Raw genomic sequence first — 17,839 nt, 5'->3', positions numbered from 1 at the left:
ACCCAGAGAAACATTTCAAGCAGTGTACAAAGGATTCCCATGTATTCTTCACCAGATTCCCCAAATGTTAAGAATGATGCCAGCCACAGCAGCAATATATTTACATAGATTTAGAAAAGAGATGCCCGCTCAGTGGATATAGCGTCGGCCTGCGGACTGAAAGGTCCCAGGTTCGATTCCGGTCAAGGGCATGTACCTTGTTTGCGAGCACAACCCCAGTAGGGAGTGTGCAGGAGGCATCTGATCAATGATTCTCTCATCGATGTTTCTAACTCTCTATCCCTCTCTCATCCTCTCTGTAAAAAATCAATTAAATATGTTAAAAAAAAAAGAAAGAAAAAGAAACGAGATGCCCAATAGGAAAATAAATTAAGGAGGCAATCACATGTAAAATAAACTATATATATATATATATATATATATATATATATATATATATATATATATATATATATTGAAAATATATATATGTATGTGTGTATATATATATATATATATGTATGTATGTATGTATTTGGCTACCTACTACAAGCAAGAGCTTTTCTCCTCCCCATTTACTTATTTACATCGGTATTGACTCATAGATTCTTACTCTATTCAAGGTTATAATCCATTATTCCTATTCATTTTGAATCTCAAATTGGCCCAGCTTGGGGAGGAGCATAAGCACCTTCCTTCTGCTCCCCCTTTGTAAGCGCGAGGTCAAGTCCCGGGGAGGGGGGTCCGGGGTTCCCAATTAACCCCTCCGCCCCCCTCCCGCACCCACTAGTCCGAGACCCGCGAGCTTCGGACCCCCGTCTGAGGCACAAGTCCCGCTGAGGCTCCGCCCACACGCCGCCACCCAATCCCGGGATTTCCCCGCCCCTTTCGAGAGCCCTGGCCCCGCCCCCCTCGCCGATTGGCTGGGCGGCCCGCTTCGCGCAGCGCACGGAAGACCCGGAGCAGCGGATTCGGCCTCGATGGGCGCTGCCGCGCGGGCTCCCTGGGAGCTCGCCTAGGCGTCCTCCGAGGCCGGGCCCCCCACCGCCGCCCCCCGCGGCTGACGCGCTCCCCGCCACCCCTGGGCCGGCGCGCGGGCGCGGGGCTCGCCCCCGGAGAAGGCAGGTGGGGGCAGGGATCCGGAGCTCGTGCGGCGCCGGCCTGAGGGGCCTGGGCCGCAAGGTGGACGCCGCCGCGACTGCAGCGGCCGAGGCCCAAGGACCCGCCGCGGCGCGGCCCCGGAGAAAGAGGCCCCGCCGCCTCGCCACCCGGCCGGTGCCCGGTGAGGACGGGTACCAGCGGGTCGGGGAGGGTCCCCGGTGCCATGGCGCGGACGCCCCTGTCCCCGCGGCCCCCAGGGCTGCTGCTGCTGGGGGAGGGGTCCCCAGGCTTTGAGTACCGGCGCTTAGGCCGCCTCCTTGTCCTGCTCCCGGGATTCGCCTCCTTACCTCTCGCCCTTCTTTCTCCAACACTCCCCACCCTGGGGCTGAGCCCTGACACCCCAAATCTGGGAGCCCCACATTTGCCCGTCTCCCCCGGCGGTGTCCACCCCACCGCACCCTGCCTCCCTCCTGGCACCCATCTTTGCGGCTCTGGCGGTACCAGTGAGTGAGTGACCTTGCACTTTTGCTGTGGCTGCATCCCTCCTTCCCACTGTTGGTTATTTATGTATTGTAGATTGTCCACTGTGGCTTTCAACCTGTATTCAACTTACACTGAGAAATATGTTTTACACGCAGACCCTGTGCCTGTAGATGTAGACTAAGGAAAGATTACTTTTAAAGGGAGATACTTCACATTCCATTCCGTTCTATTCTATTCTGTTCTATTCTTTCCATTCCAGAAAACCATTGCTAACCCATGAAATCGATTCCAGTGCCTAATCCGTGTGACCGTGGTTCAAAATGCTTGTCTTAACCATCCGTCTTTCACTTCCGTTAGCCGCTTTGGCCTTTGGAGAATGCTGAGCTCCAATAATTAGAGAATCACGTGTAACCGTATTATTTTGACATTTCTGGTTCTCAAGGCCAAAAGCATTTCCAGGATTTGGTTTGGATTTTCTGGCTTGATTCAATCAGGTTTCTCTTGTTCCTCTTCCAAAAGCCCTTAGTCAGACGGGGATGTGGGGAAGGGGGGAGAGTGAGGGGGAGAGAAATAGTGTGTGAGGTTGGTGCTAGATTGTGGAGCTTTTATAACAGAGACAGATGACTTTTATTGGAGAGAGGAATGATTAAAGTTGAACTTTAGGAAGATTAACCAGTAGGCACTGCATTGCGTAGGGAGAATTGGAAGGACCTGGAGCCAGAGGGGAAGGCCATTGGGGCAGGGGCGGGGATTGAAGTCCTCAGAAGACATGGAAGGTGGAGAGAGAATGAGATGTGAGGACTCGTTAGGCCTGGTGAGAGAGGGCTAAAACTAGCTAAGGTTCTGACGGGGGTCGGGGGTGGGAGTACGTTGGCTGCAATCTCTCTTCCTATAGGGTGTCTCTATGTTGTTTTGGAGCAGTGTTTCCCAGGGGACATTTACAATGCTGGTTGTCGGGATTGGGAGGTGCTCCTGGCATCCAGCAGGCAGAGGCCTGGGTGCTCGTTAAATATCCTTCGTTGCCCAGGACTGCTCCCTCAACAAAGAATTATCTGGCGCAGGGAGATAAGAGATCAACCGAAGACTTGTATGCATGCATATAAGCATAACCAATGGACGCAAATTCTGGGGAGGGAGGGCATGTATGGAAGAGGGGGGGAGGGCGCAATGGTAAGATATGTACATATATAATACCTTAATTTAAAAAAAGAATTATCTGGTGCAAATACCACTGGTGCTGAGCTTGAGAAGCCTTGCCTTAGAATAGCAGTTCTTACTCTTGATCACTGCCACCTGCAAGCTCTCCCGAGAATAATGTCTATATACACCGAGAGTGGTGCCTATAGTCATAGGAGGGTTCTTGGGCCAGCCAGTGTGCACTGTAACCTGCAAAGCTCATCAGTAGGGGAAGGTGGGAGGACAGCAATTGGAATCATCCAACTGATTTTAGAGAGAGGAAAGGAAAGAGAGAAGCATCGATTTGTTATCCCACTTATGTAGTATTCACCGGTTGATTCTTGTATGTGCCCTGACCTGGGATCGAACCCAAAACCTTGGCTTATCAGAATGATGCTCCAACCAATTGAGCTACCCTGTTTCCTCAAAAATAAGACAGTGTCTTATATTAATTTTTTTTCCCCCAACGTTGCGCTAGGTCTTATTTTCGGAGGATGTCTTATTTTCGGGGAAACACGGTACCTTGCTAGGGCTCATCCAGGAGCTTTTTCAGACATCATTCTCTCTTCTCTTCCTACTCTTCAGGACCCCTATTGGGGCCTGTACAGAGAATACCTTGTTCTTGTGCAGAGGTTTACAGTTTATAGGAGAATTTGACATACACCGTCTCATCTGCCTCTTTTCCTGTTTCACAGGAGAAACCAGCTCAGAGGATTGGCGGGATTTGCCCCAGGTGTCCCACCCAGCAAGCCAGCGCCAAGGACCTGGGTGTTGGCACCTGAGGAAGTAGTTGTCGCCCTCTTGTATGAAGGTAATTCTGTTGATCCACCATCAATTGCTGAGCCAGGCTCTGCCTTTCAAGATCTTACTGATTAAGGCTTGGACGCAGGGATATCTCCTAGTGTTAGTTTTAAACAGGCCTTTGTAACCACCAGCAGGACAACATTTTCAAAGCAGGCAGTCTGAATACTGCCCTCAAATTGCTCTGTACCTTGGTTTTGGGGGAAGGGGAGAAAGGATAAGAGAGTGATCAACCATAAATTATGAAGCTCTTGAACTTTCCATTTACATCTGTCTGACTTAAAAACATTCTAGACACTCAAGAAATCCCTATTGAGTGAAAATTAAATACTACAAAATAAACATTAGGGCCCAAGTATTTACCTCAACACCATGACCATCCATAGTAAAACAAAAAAAAGTGAGTCCACTAGGATAGATATACATATGTCTAACAAATAAAAGTTTTATATGATAATGCTCATTTTTATTATATGCAGTAGAGATTGGTATGGCTGATGTAATTTTTTTAAATTGCTGACTGGTACCCAAAGATATTAAGACCAATGACCAGGGCAATCTAAAAAGCAGAGCCTTAGACCAAAACAAAGGAAATAAAACTCATAATTCCATACAGATTTGAAATGAACACTTGTGAAAGCTTTTACTCGACTCCTGAATAAAGGAAGCAGTAAGATCTTACAGCCAGTTTGCAAGAGAACCCAAGGAAGATTCTAGAAGACTACAGATCAGGAATATTGAAATGGATGTGCAGATGGAGGCAAAACTGGTTTCTTCCACAGTCGGAAAAATCATTTACATGTCCATATTTATTTATGTGGAGAGAGGGAGTTTATTGTCTGTAGACTATCAGTTCCTAGTTCTCATTATTCTCTATAATGTATAGAGTTGTAAAAATAGCTCAAAGGTACTGAAAGGCTAGATTTATATAGCCTGGAAGGATGTGTTCTAGACAATGCATAGTTTTCCACTGAAGAACAAATTTTCCTTATTCTTTCATAATCTCAAAGATATTTTTGATAATGAAATAAGGCTGGTCTCATTAGCTTTGGCTTGATTATTTGCCTATCTCAACGAAAGATATTTTTGATAATGAAATAAGGCTGGTCTCATTAGCTTTGGCTTGATTATTTGCCTATCTCAATGAAAGATATTTTTGATAATGAAATAAGGCTGGTCTCATTAGCTTTGGCTTGATTATTTGCCTAGGTGCAGTAAGTGTGTTAATTTACCATAGAGGCTTTCTTGAGTTTGCTTTGCTGGAAATCTTCATAAGGAATCTCAGATTGAATTTTTTAAAATCTGGTATTTGCTGTCCTGAGGTATGGAAGCCATTCCCAGGAAGCTCACCCCACCAGAATTTACCTGAACTACTTATAAATTTGCTCAAGTTACTCTCCTCTTAAAGTCCCCACAATACCCCAAAGTATCTGAAACTTGTTATATGATATGTTAATGGATTGTTAAAGGATCATTTTTAAATAGATGACATCATGGCTTTCCAACAGATATATAGTAAACAGATATTAATGATTTTATTTAACACATTAATGAGGAAACCTGTAGAGTATGACATATTTTTAAATGTTTTTTATTGATTTTAGAGAGAGGAAGGGAGAGGGTTAGAGGGAGAAAAATTGATGAGAAAAATTGATTGGCTGCTGCCTGCACACCCCCTACTGGGGAATTGAGCCCGCAACCTGGGCATATGCCCTGACTGAGAATCGAACCACTGATCTCTTGGTTCATGGGTCGACACTCAACTACTGAGACACACTGGCTGGGCCTGTGTGACATATTTAAATGAGATAATATATGTAAAACATTTCCCATGGTGCTGGAAGAAAGAAAACCTCGGGTCTTTCTTAAGTTGGTCACTTAGCTGTAGACCATTTACTTCTCAAGAGCATCTATCCTGTTGTGTCTGAAAGCACAGTCTACAGTCCACCAGTCCTTGTTCAAAATCCAGATTCTTGTTCAAAATCCAGATTCTTGAACCCCTCCAAAATTTTGGGTGTGGAATCTAGGCACCTGCATTTTTTTTAATTTTTTTTTTCCTTTTTGAGAGAGGATGGGGAGAGAAACATCAGGTAGTTGCCTCCTGCACTCTTCCAACCTGGGATTGAATCCACAACCTTGGGTATATGCCAGGACCAGGAATTGAACCTGGGACCTTTTGGTGTATGGGAAGATGCTCCAACCAACTGAGCCACACTGACCACCTGCACTTTTGTCAACAGCCCTAAGTAATTCTTATGGAGACACGAATTACACATACGAATAATTAAAAGTTGCATGTAAACTATACTTAGCTTCATTATGTGGATGCTCTCTTTCTATTCTATTTTTTTAAAATTAAATTTTATTGTTGAAAGTATTACATATATCCCCCTTTTCCTCCATTGATCCCTTCTAGCCTGCCCCCACCCCAGGCCTTCACCACCTTATTGTCTGTGTCCATGGGTTATGCATGTATGCATACAAGTTCTTTGGTTGATCTCTACCCACCTACCCACCCTCCCCCTTCTTCCCTCTGAGATTCCACAGTCCGTTCTATGCTTCTATGTCTTTGGATCTATTTTGTTCATCAGTTTATTTTGTTCATTAGATGCCACATATGAGTGAGATCATGTGATACTTGTCTGTCTCTGACTGGCTTATTTTGCTTAGCATAATACTTTCCAGGTTCCTCCATGCTGTCTCAAAGGATAAGAGACCCTATTTTTTCTAAACTACTGCATAGTATTCCCTGATGTAAATGTACCACAGCTTTTTTATCCACTCATCTACTGATGGGCAATTGGGCTGTTTCCAGATCGTAGCTATTATAAATTGCACTGCTATAAACGTAGAGGTGCATACATTTTTTCTGATTGGTGTTTTGGGTTTCTTAAGATATATTCCTAGAAGTGGGATCATTGGATCAGATGGCAGTGATTTTTTTCAGAAAACTCCATACTGTTTTCCTTAATGGCTGCACCAGTCTGCATTCCCACCAGCAGTGTACTAGAGTTACCTTTTCTCCACATCCTTGCCAGCACTTGTCATTTGTTGATGGTAGCCATTCTGATTGGTGTGAGGTAATACCTCATTGTCATTTTAATTTGCATCTCTCTGATGATCAGTGACTTTGAGCATTTTTCCATATGCATCTTGGCCATCTACAATATATGTCCACTTTGGAGAAGAGTCTATTTAGGTCTTTTGCCATTTTTTAAAATATATATTGAATTCAGAGAGGGAGAGGAAGAGAAATATAGAAACATCAGTGATGAATGCCCCCTACTGGGGATCAAGCCCACAACACAGGCATGTGATGTGCCCTTAACCAGAATTGAACCTGGGACCCTTCAGTTCACAGGTTTCTGCTCTCTCCACTGAGCCAAATTAGCTAGAGCTGTCCATTTTTTAATTGGATTGTTTGTCTTCCTTTTGTTAAGTTGTATAGATTTCTTATATATTTTGGATATTAAAGCTTTATCAGATGTATCATTGCCAAATATGTTCTCCTGTACAATGGGCTCCCTTTTCGTTTTGTTGTTAAGAAGCTTTTTATTTTAATGTCGTCCCATGTGTTTATTTTCTCCTTAGTTCCCATTGCCCCTAGGAGATGTACTGCAAACATATTGCTACGAGAGATGTCTGAGATTTTTCTGCCTATAATTTTTTCTAGGATTTTTATGGTTTCATAATGTACGTTTAAGTCTTTTATTACCCATTTTGAGTTTATTCTTGTGTCTGGTGTAAGTTGGTGGTCTAGTTTCTTTTTTTTCTTTTTTTGGCATGTATCTGTCCAATTTTTCCAACATAATTTATTGAAGAGACTGTCTTGACTACATTGTATGTTCTTGCCTCCTTTGTCAAATATTAATTGGGTCAATTTCTGGGGTCTCTGTTCCTTTCCATTGATTTGTATGCCTGGTCTTGTGCCAGTATCAGTGGCTTTGTTGTGTAACTTGATATCTGGTATTGTGATCCCTCCAACTTTGATCTTCTTCCTCAAGATTGCTGTGACTATTAGGGGTCTTTTTTTGGTTCCATATAAATTTTTGGAGTATTTGTTCTGGATCTGTGAAATATGCTGTTGGTATTTTAATAGGGATTGCACTGAATCTGTAGATTGCCTTGGGTAGTATGGACATTTTAATGATGTTAATCCTACCAGTCCACAATCACAGTATATTCTTCCATTTGTTTATATCTTCCTCTATCTCTTTTTCAGTGTCCTATAGTTTTCCAAGTACAAGTCTTTTACCTCCTTGGATAAGTATTCTAAGTGTCCTAACTTTTTTATTACATTGGTAAATGGGATTGTTTGTTTAGTTTCTTTTTCTGAGAACTCATTATTGGTGTATAAAAATGCCATAGATTTCTGGGTGTTAATTTTGTATCCTGCTACATTGCTGGATTCCGTTACTAAATCTAGTACTTTTCTGGTGGAGTCTTTAGGATTTTCTATGTACAATATCATGTGATCTGCGAATAATGACAGTTTTACTTCCCCCTTTACATCCAATTTGGATGCCTTTTATTTCTTCTTCTTATCTGATCGCTGTGGCAGGACTTACAGTACTGAGTTGAACAGGAGTGGTGAAAATAGACATCCTGTCTTATTCCTGTTCTTAGAAAAATTGTTTTAGTTTTTGCCCATTGAGTATGATGTCACTGTAGGTTTGTCATATATAGTCTTTATCATGTTGAGGTATGATCCCTCTATTTCCACTTTGCTGATAGTTTTTATCAAAAATGGGTGCTAGATTTTGTCTAATGCTTTTTCTGCATCTATTGATATGATCGTGTGATTTTTTTTCTTTTAGTTTGTTTAAGTTATGTATCACATTTATTGATTCCAGCCTTGCATCCCTGAAATAAATCCCACTTGGTAATGGTGTATGATTTTTTAACATATTGCTGGATCTGATTTGCTAATATTTTGCTGAGGATTTTAGCATCTATGTTCATCAGAGATAATGGCCTGTAATTCTCTTTCTTTGTAATTTTTTAAAATATTTTTTATTGATTTCAGAGAGGAAGGAAGAGGGAGAGAGAGATAGAAAGATCACTGATGAGAAAGAATCATTGATCAGCCACTTCCTGCCTGCCCCCTACCAGGGATTGAGCCCACAACCTGGGCATGTGCCCTTGACTAGAATTGAACCCAGGACCCTTTAGTCCGGAGGCCAACACTACCCACTGAGCAAACAGGCTAGGGCTTTATAGTGTCTTAATCTGGTTTTGGAATTAGGATAATGCTGGACTCATAAAAAGAGCTTGGAAGTGTTTCTTCCTCTTGGAGTTTTTGGAATAGTTTGAGGAGTATAGGAGTTAATTCTTCTTTGAATGTTTGGTAAAACTCCTCTGTGAAGCTATCAGGACTATGGCTCTTGTTTGCTGTGAGGTTTATTATTATTATTATTATTATTATTATTATTACTACTACTACTACTTCCATTTCATCAGTTGTTATTAGCCTATTTAGGTTTTCTGATTCTTCCTCATTCAGTTTTGGGAGATTGTATTTTTCTAGGAATTTGTTCATTTTATCCACCTTATCCAGCTGTTGGCATATAGTTAGCTGTTCACAGTATTTTCTTACAATCCTTTGTATTTCTGTGGTTTCAGTGATTACTTCTCCATTTTTGTGTCTGATTTTATTTATTTGGGTCCTCTCTTTGTTTCTGGATGAGTTTGGCTAATGGTTCATCAGTCTTGTTTATCTTTTCAAGAATCAGCTCTTGGTTCCATTGATTTATTTTTAGTCTCTTTGTCATTTATTTCTGCTCTAATCTTTATTATTCTCTTCCTTCTACTTACTCTGGGCTATATATATAATTTTTATTGATTTTTTTACAGAGAGGAAGAGAGAGAGAAACATCGATGAGAGAGAATCATAGATCAACTGCCTCTTGCACACCCCCTACTGGGGATGTGCCCACAACCAAGGTACATGCCCTTGACCAGAATCGAACCTGGGACCTTTCAGTCCGCAGCCCGACCCTCTATCCAAACCGGTTTCGGCCTCTCTGGGCTTTTTTTTTTTATTGTTCTCTTTCTAATTCTTTAAGTTACAGAGCTAAATAGTTTTGTTTGTTTTTTTCTTATTTTTTGAGGTTTATTTGTAGTGCTATAAACTTCCTTCTCAGGACTGCTTCTGCTGTGTCCCAAAGATTTTGGACTCTGTGTGTTCATTGTCACTTGTTTCCAGGAAGTTTTTAATTTTATTTCTTGAGTTCATTGGTAACCCATTTATTGTTTAATAACATGCTATTTAGCCTCCAGGGGTTTGAATGTTTTTGAGTGTTTTTTGTAGTTAATTTCTAATTTCATTCCACGAAGATCTGAGAAGATGCTTGATATGATTTCAATCTTCTTTTTTTTAACAAGCCAGTGATTTATTGCAAAGCATAATTATATAGCATATTCCAAGGAAGGTGAAATCATTTCAAAATCAAAATTTTAAAGTTAATGGTATAAGCCATAGTCTGTTACTTTTTGGAGATTTCAGAAATAGTAGGGGTGGAAGAATGCTTTTCCTTTTTTCTCTTCTTTTTTTCTTTTTTGTGATGTTTCCCCTTTTTTGACTTATTCTTTTTTTCTTTTTTCTTTTCTTTCTTCTGATATTTTTGTTTCTTTGGTTTTGAGGTGTCCTCTTCAGCAGAACTGGATGAATAAGACCTTTTCCTTTTTTTTTTTCAACTTGATTTTCTCTTTGCTTTTTGCTTTTTTCTTCTCCTCTTCTTCATTTATTCTTTTTTCTTGTAGTGCCTGCAATTTATTCAGTTCCTTATTCTCTTCGTCACTCTCTTCACTGCTTGTGCTGCTGACATCCAAGACTATGTCCCTCTTGGGGTCTACTCAGAGGAAATTGTGGCATTCAAAAGTCAGGTGACCAGGGTAGCCACATTTTTTACACCCTGCTCGAACACTATCCTTGTTGCAACCTGCTCCTTGTAAAGCCTCCTTCTGAAGCCCCAATGGGCGCTCCTCCTCTGATTTCAATCTTCTTGAGCTTGGAGACTTGTTTTGTGTCCTAACATGTGGCCCATCTTTGAAAATGACCCATGTGCATAGAGAAGTAGGTATATTCTACAGCTTTGTGGTGAAACATTCTATAAATATCAATTAAATATCCAATGTGTAAATTAGATTCACACATTGTTAATTTTTTCTCTGGAATATCTAACAGTGACATCATTGGGTTGTTAAAGTTCCCTACTATGACAGTATTGTTGTCTTTCTTTCCCTTTAAGTCCTCTAGAAGTTTTTTTTTTAATATATATATATTTAGGTGCTCCTATATTGGGTGCATATATGTTTACCAGGGTTATATCCTCTTGTTGGATTGATTCCTTTAGTATTATGTAGTGGCCTTTGTTGTCTTTTGTGATGGCCTTCATTTTGAAGTCTATTTTGTCAGATCTGAGTATAGCTACCACAGCTTTTTTTGGTTTTCATTACATGGGAAATTTTTTTCCATCCTTTCACTCTCATCCTTTGTGAGTCTTTTGTTTTGAGGTGAGTCTCTTTTAGACAATATATAATTGAGTCATGTTTTTGTATTCATTCAGCTACCCTATGTCTTTTGATTGGAGCATTTAATCTATTTACATTTAAGGTTATTATTATGTTTTTAAATATATTTTATTGATTTTTTACAGAGAGGAAGGGAGAGGAATAGAGAGTTAGAAACATCTATGAGAGAGAAACATCCATCAGCTACCTCCTGCACACTCCCTACTGGATATGTGCCTGCAACCAGAGTACATGCCCTTGACTGGAATCGAACTTGGAACCCTTGAGTCTGCAGGTTGATGCTTTAGCCACTGAGCCAAACTGGTTAGGGCTAAGGTTATTATTAATAGGTACTTACTGCCATTTTAATTCTGTATGTCCATGTTTCTCTCTCTTCCTGTTTTTTTCTCATTACGGCAGTCCTTTTAGCATTTCTTGAAGTGCTGGTTTGGTGATGATAAACTCTTAGTAATCTTGGTTGTTGTTTTTTTTGTATTTTTAAAAATGTATTTTATTGATTTTTCACAGAGAGGAAGGGAGAGGGATAAAAAGTCAGAAACATCGATGAGAGAGAAACCTCGATCAGCCGCCTCTTGCACACACACACACACACACCCTCCACTGGAGATGGGCCTGCAACCAAGGCACATGCCCTTGACCGGAATCGAACCTGGGACCCTTGAGTCCGCAGGCTGACGCTCTATCCACTGAGCCAAACCAGTTTCGGCAGTAATCTTGGTTTTAAATCCTTGCTTTTCATTACTTTGAATACCTCATGCCATTCCCTTCTGGCCTGTAGGATTTCTGATGAGAAATCAGCTGACGGCCTTATGGAAGTTCCTTTGTAGGTAACAAATTGTTTTTTTCTTGCTGCCTTTAAGATTCTCTCTTTGTCTGATTTTTGGCATTTTAATTATAATGTATGTGGGCATGGGCCTGTTTAGGTTTTTCTTCTTCTTTAATGTATATTTTCATTGCTTTCAGAGAGGGAAGGAGAGGGAGAGAGATAGAAACATTAATGATGAGAATCATTGATTGACTGCCTCTTGCACACCCCCTACTAGAGATAAAGCCCGCACACCCAGCATGTGCCCTTGACTGGAATCGAGCTCGGGACCCTTCAGTCCGCAGGCCAGTGCTCTATCCACTGAGCCAAATCAGCTAGGGCTGTTTGGATTTTTGTTTGGGATTCTTTGTGCCTCATTGGACTTGTGTGATTTTTTTCCTTCACCAGGTTAGGGAACTTTTCTGCCATTATTTCTTCAAACATGTTCTCTATCCCTTGCTCACTTTGTTCCCCTTTAGGCACTCTCATTATGTGAATTTTGTTACATTTTCTGTTGTCCCATAGCTTCCTTAAGCTGTCCTCCTATTTTTTCATTGTTTTTACTTTTTAGTTTCTCTAATTGAATAATTTTTTCATACCTTGTCTTCTAATTCACTGATCTGATCCTCGGCTTCCCCTAATTTGCTGTGCATTTCTTCCAATGTGTTCTTTTTAAAAATATATATATATTCGTATTGATTTCAGAGAGGAAGGAAGAGGGAGAAAGAGAAACATCAATGATGAGAAAGAATCATTGATTGGCTGCCTCCTGCACACACCCTCACTGGGGATTGAGCCCGCAACCTGGGCATGTGCCCTTGACCAGAACCGAACCTGGAACCCTTCAATCCACAGGCCAACACTGTTCACTGAGCCAAACCAGCTAGGGCTCCAAAGTGTTCTTTATTAGTGCTGTCATTCTTTATTTCCAACTTGTCTTTTTTATAGTTACTATATCTTTTCTCATGCTTTTGAGCATCTTTTCCATCATTATTCTGAACTTTATATACGATAACTTTCTTATCTCCATTTTGTTTAGCTCTTCTGGAGAATTCTCTTGTTTCATTTGGGGGTTGTTTTTTTTGTCTCCCCATTTTGGCTGCCTGTTTGTGTCTGTGTTTATGTATTAGGTATATTACAAGTGCAGGACAATGTCAGATGCTGTTTCTGACTGGCCCTGAATCCCTGTTTGGAGCTATCAGCAATCCACAGCTTGTGGCTTACTCTGCTGGGCCTGGCTGCCTTTGGAAAGGACCAAGATGTGCCCTAGGGTTTGCTTTTCCTAGCCCCAGGCCCAGAAGGAGATGAGGTAAAGACTCAAAGCTTCCAGAGATCTACCTGGGCCTGCAGTCTGATTGTATTCAAGTTTGATTAGCCTCAGGCTGTTGATTGAAGGGTGAGGCAAGAGTTCTTCCAACCGGCTGTGCCTCCCCCCCAGGCAAAAACTGCCTGGATAACAAAGACGTGAGGGAATGACTCAGCGCAGGAAACCGGGGTGGCTGCATTTCCAGCCATCTCTGAACGGTGGGCAGCAGCCTTGCTGCTTTTCACAACCAGATGTTCTGTGGGCACCTTTCTCAGTTCTGGTGCGCTGGGCTGGGAAGCCCAGCTTGGGGTTCAGACCGCAGAATTCTCAGTGGGACCCCGCACAGCTGAGATGTGCCTCCGGACCTTCAGTTGTTATCTGTGGAAGCCTGGTCAGCCCTTTCGCATCGCAGCTCTTGCCGCCGGTCTCTGCAGTTTCCCCTCGTGCCCTTGGTCGGCAGGGCTCTCTCCAGCTCGCCTTCAGTTGATTTTTCAGGGCGGTTTTTCTGTATTTTAGTTGTATTTCGTTTGGTCCTAGGAGTGTCAGTATAGCTTCCACTTACTCCACTGCCACTTTTAAGACCTCTATTTTATTTACTTATTTACTATTTTATTTTTTATTTTTAAAAATATATTTTATTGATTATTAATTTTATTTTTTATTTTTTACAGAGAGGAAGGAAGGGGGATAGAAAGTTAGAAACATTGATAAGCTGTTTCCTGCACACCCCCTATGTGGGATGTGCCCACAACCAAGGTACACGCCTTTGACTGGAATTGAACCTGGGACCCTTCAGTCTGTAGGCCGACTCTCTAGCCACTGAGCCAAACCAGTTAGGGCTACTTATTTATTTTTAAAATGTATATTTTTATTGATTTCAGAGAGGAAGGGAGAGGGAGAGAGAGAATCATTGATCAGCTGCCTACTGCATGGCCCACACTGGGGTTCAAGCCTGCAGCCCAGGCATGTGTCCTGCCTGGAAATCACACTGTGACCTCCTGGTTCATAGGTCGATGCTCAACCCTGAGCCACATTGGCTGGGCAGTCTTCATTTTCTTGTATGACATAGGAATGTTCCCTGTGAGTTATGGAGTTATAGAAAAAATTACTAAGCAAGGAAATACAGCTTATCTTTATAGCATTTAATATTTTTCCATTGTAAAAGGAGTTCGTGTACATTGAAAACAATTTTGAAATCTAAGGAAAAATAAATTGCTATTCTTACTACTTTTAACATTTTGAGATGTTTTTTCCAGTTATTTAAGGTAGTTTTTTTTTTTTAAGTTATGGGTAAATAAACTAAAATTAGTCAATAAATAAAAAATATGACTGGAGTCAAGAAGAGATGGAAGAAAAGTGGGTTGAAAGTTAGGTAATGTCATTGTCCAAATAATACTGTAGTCTTTTTATTTTTTTTTATTTTTTATTTTTTTTAATATATTTTATTGATTTTTCACAGAGAGGAAGGGAGAGGGATAGAGAGCCAGAAACATCGATGAGAGAGAAACATCGACCAGCTGCCCCCTGCAAACCCGCCACCGGGGATGTGCCTGCAACCAAGGCACACGCCCACGACCAGAATCGAACCCGGGACCCCCCCAGTCCACAGACCGATGCTCCAACCACTGAGCCAAACTGGCCTCAGCTACTGTAGTCTTTTTAAAACACATACACACACACACACACACACACACACACACACACACACAAAACCTTAGCTTGGAAAAAATAATTTTTGTTGAACTTATTAATTGGATTTTGCTTTCTAACAACTTTTGTAAATAATTTTTTTTTTAGAAATTCTTCTTGAATTATTTTTGTAACACGTTGAAACTCCCAAATTCTTGTTTTGGAAACGCTGTGCCATGCATCTAATTTCTATCATGAATGTTGCATAGTACTTTCATTTTTAAGAGGTAACATTGCCATCTTGTGGTTTTCTAGAATATTGTTGTTGAGGATTTAGATTTTGTTTTCATAACAGGGGCTAGGTTACATAATACTTTGGGACTCCATCTGGTCTGCAGGTGGGGATTCCCATTCTAATGTGGAGTAAAATAGCAAACTACATGTAGAACACAATGTGCAGCAGAAAATAAAGTGTCCAAGATACAAATACAAGAGTGTAAATAGCTGTGCATTCGAGTGGCAGGATTAGGGGTGATTTACTACTGTTTTGTTCAGATATTAGCAACATACAAAATATCTCTGCCCCTCTCCTTTGATAAAGAAACCAAGCCCACGAGTGCGAAATCTGTTTATGATGTATTAAACTGGTTTTTATTCAAGTGACTCTGGGGACCGGAGTCATACCTATAAGGATTTTTTTTAAACAGCTTCATTTGGATATGATTTATATACCACACAGTTCCCCCATCTAAAGTGTACAATTCAATGTTTTGAGTGTATTCGCAGTGGTGTGGAATACAACCATCACTACAGTCCATTTTACATTTTCATTACCCACGAAAGAACCCCCACACTCTTTAGCATCATTCCCTGATTCCTCCTCTATGTTCTATGAAACCACTAATCTGCTTTCTGTCTCTATGGATTTGTCTTTTCTGGACATTTCATATGAATGAATCACACAGTATGTGACCTTTTGTGGCAGGCTTTTTTCACGGAGCAGCATGTTTTCAAGGTTCATCCACATTGAAATATGTGTCAGAACTGTGTTCCTTTATTGCGGAATAAGTTCCGTCGTACAGATAGACCACATACGGGCATGAGCAAGTGTTTCAGAGGGAGAACATGGTTTATGGATGGAGCGAGCCAGTGCCGGTCCGCATGGTGACCAGGGCGGAGAATGGTGTCTGCAGAGTTCAGGGGCAGCCACCAGATGACCAGGGTGAAAAGGAAGGGGTATGTGGCTGTTCTTGCAAAATGAAGTCATTAATTTTGGTTCATGTTTTAAGGAGGGGGTTTTGTCAGGTTTTGTTTTAGGACACAGGAGCCCTAAAAACCTTGATCATCCAAATGCAAAGAACCAGCAGAGACAGAGACTTGGTGACCGGAGAGAGCAGAACATGATGGTGGAGAAAGGGCCCTCGGGGGGAGGGAGATGTGCCCAAGGGATGGAGACACTTCATCTTCTAAACCAGGATAAAACGGGTGTGTCCTCCTTTTCCAGAAAGTGAGGACTGATGAGAGCTTGTGAAGATCTCTCTCCCAAATGGATAAATTGTGAAACAGATAAAGTTGTAAAATTCTGAATCATGGAGGGATACCTTTATTTAATCAGATATTAGGTAAACGGGGCATTACTGCATATAATTTGTTACAGATTTATTTATTTATTTTGGCATGTGTGGTCAAATATACACACAAAAAAACCTACAGCTTAAATCATTTAAAAGTGTACAGTTCAGCCGAAACCGGTTTGGCTCAGTGGATAGAGCGTCGGTCTGCGGACTGAAAGGTTCCAGGTTCGATTCCGGTCAAGGGCATGTACCTTGGTTGGGGGCACATCCCCGGTAGGGGTTGTGCAAGAGGCAGCTGATTGATGTTTCTCTTTCATCGATGTTTCTAACTCTCTATCCCTCTCTCTTCCTCTCTGTAAAAAAAAAATAAAAAAATATATATATACACATATATATATATATATATATATGTATATATATATATAAGTGTACAGTTCAGTGCATAAAGTACTTTCACAATGTTGTGCAGCCATAACCACCATCCATCTCTGTATCATCTCAAACATCATCCAGTATCCGTTACACAACCCTCCCATCCCCTATCTCCCCACCCCTGTCAACCGCCATTTGACTTTCTCTATCTCTCTCTCTCTTTTTAGTTGGTATATTTGATTTACCCAAATATAATTATTTATCTTCTGGTTTGTTGAAGCAATAGGTCAGACAGCATTTGCTACAATAATGTCTGTCCAAGTATCTGTCATAAAAACTCCAGCAAAAGATCTGATTTTACCATTCTTGTCCACTGTGTAGTATTTCAGGACAGCCAGCTTAACCTTCTTTTTCTTACACTTATTCTTCTTGGGGGTGGCGTAAGACTTCTTCCTTTTCTAAGCAGCACCATAAAGTTTCAACACAAGGTGAAGAGTGGACTCACTGAATGCTGTAGTCAGACAATGAACATCCGCCCTCCAGTTAGTTGCTTACCAGTCTTTGCTGACCAGGAGGAATTCCTTCCTCATCCTAGTTCTTTAATTTTCTGTTGTATCCAAGGGTTTAACCTTAAAGGTGATGGTCTTACCCATTAGGATTTTCACAAAAATATTTATATTGGCAAGGATTCCACCACAGATAGCAGATCAGCATTTTATTTTCTGACTCTGTAAACTTTCATCATTCTAGCTACATCATATACTAATAAGTGGAATCATATAATATTTTTCCTTTTTTGATTGGCTTATTTCATGTTAGACGTTTTCAATATGTAATTCTCATTTGCTATCCTTTATACTAGGGGTGTCGAACTCAATCAGAGAAGGGGCCAAAATCTAAAATCCAGCCTAAATCGCGGGCCGAATGGTTTACTGAACAGTCATAAACTGTCATTGTGATGGAAACGCAGCGGAGTGCAGTGATGACAGCGCGGTGCGGGCCACATTGCAAGGCCTGGCGGGACGGATTTGGCCCGCGGGCCTTGTGTTTGACACATGTGCTTTATACTTAATATTTTTG

General features: G+C 41.2%; 1 protein-coding gene and 1 pseudogene across 7 annotated transcripts in view; one reads left to right on the top strand and one right to left on the bottom strand.

Annotated features, from left to right (window-relative positions):
• Positions 1-929: 929 nt before the first annotated feature.
• Positions 930-17,839, top strand: part of FLYWCH1 (FLYWCH-type zinc finger 1) — a 36,446-nt gene continuing 19,536 nt past the window's right edge. For 5 of the 7 annotated variants that reach the window (XM_045571381.1, XM_045571386.1, XM_036409840.2 and 2 more), the window contains exons 1-2: positions 930-1,261; positions 3,435-3,550. The gene's annotated coding sequence lies outside the window, so the exon portion shown is untranslated. The remainder of the gene's footprint in view (positions 1,262-3,434; positions 3,551-17,839) is intronic. The other 2 variants (XM_045571384.1, XM_045571383.1) reach the window with 1 other exon arrangement.
• Positions 9,981-17,349, bottom strand: LOC118703704 (annotated as a pseudogene).

The sequence above is a fragment of the Pipistrellus kuhlii genome, unplaced genomic scaffold (assembly GCF_014108245.1).
Source record: "Pipistrellus kuhlii isolate mPipKuh1 unplaced genomic scaffold, mPipKuh1.p scaffold_m20_p_4, whole genome shotgun sequence".
NCBI lineage: Eukaryota > Metazoa > Chordata > Mammalia > Chiroptera > Vespertilionidae > Pipistrellus > Pipistrellus kuhlii.
The sequence above is the reverse complement of the archived record's forward strand: the minus strand, read 5'-3'. Positions and strand labels throughout refer to the sequence as shown.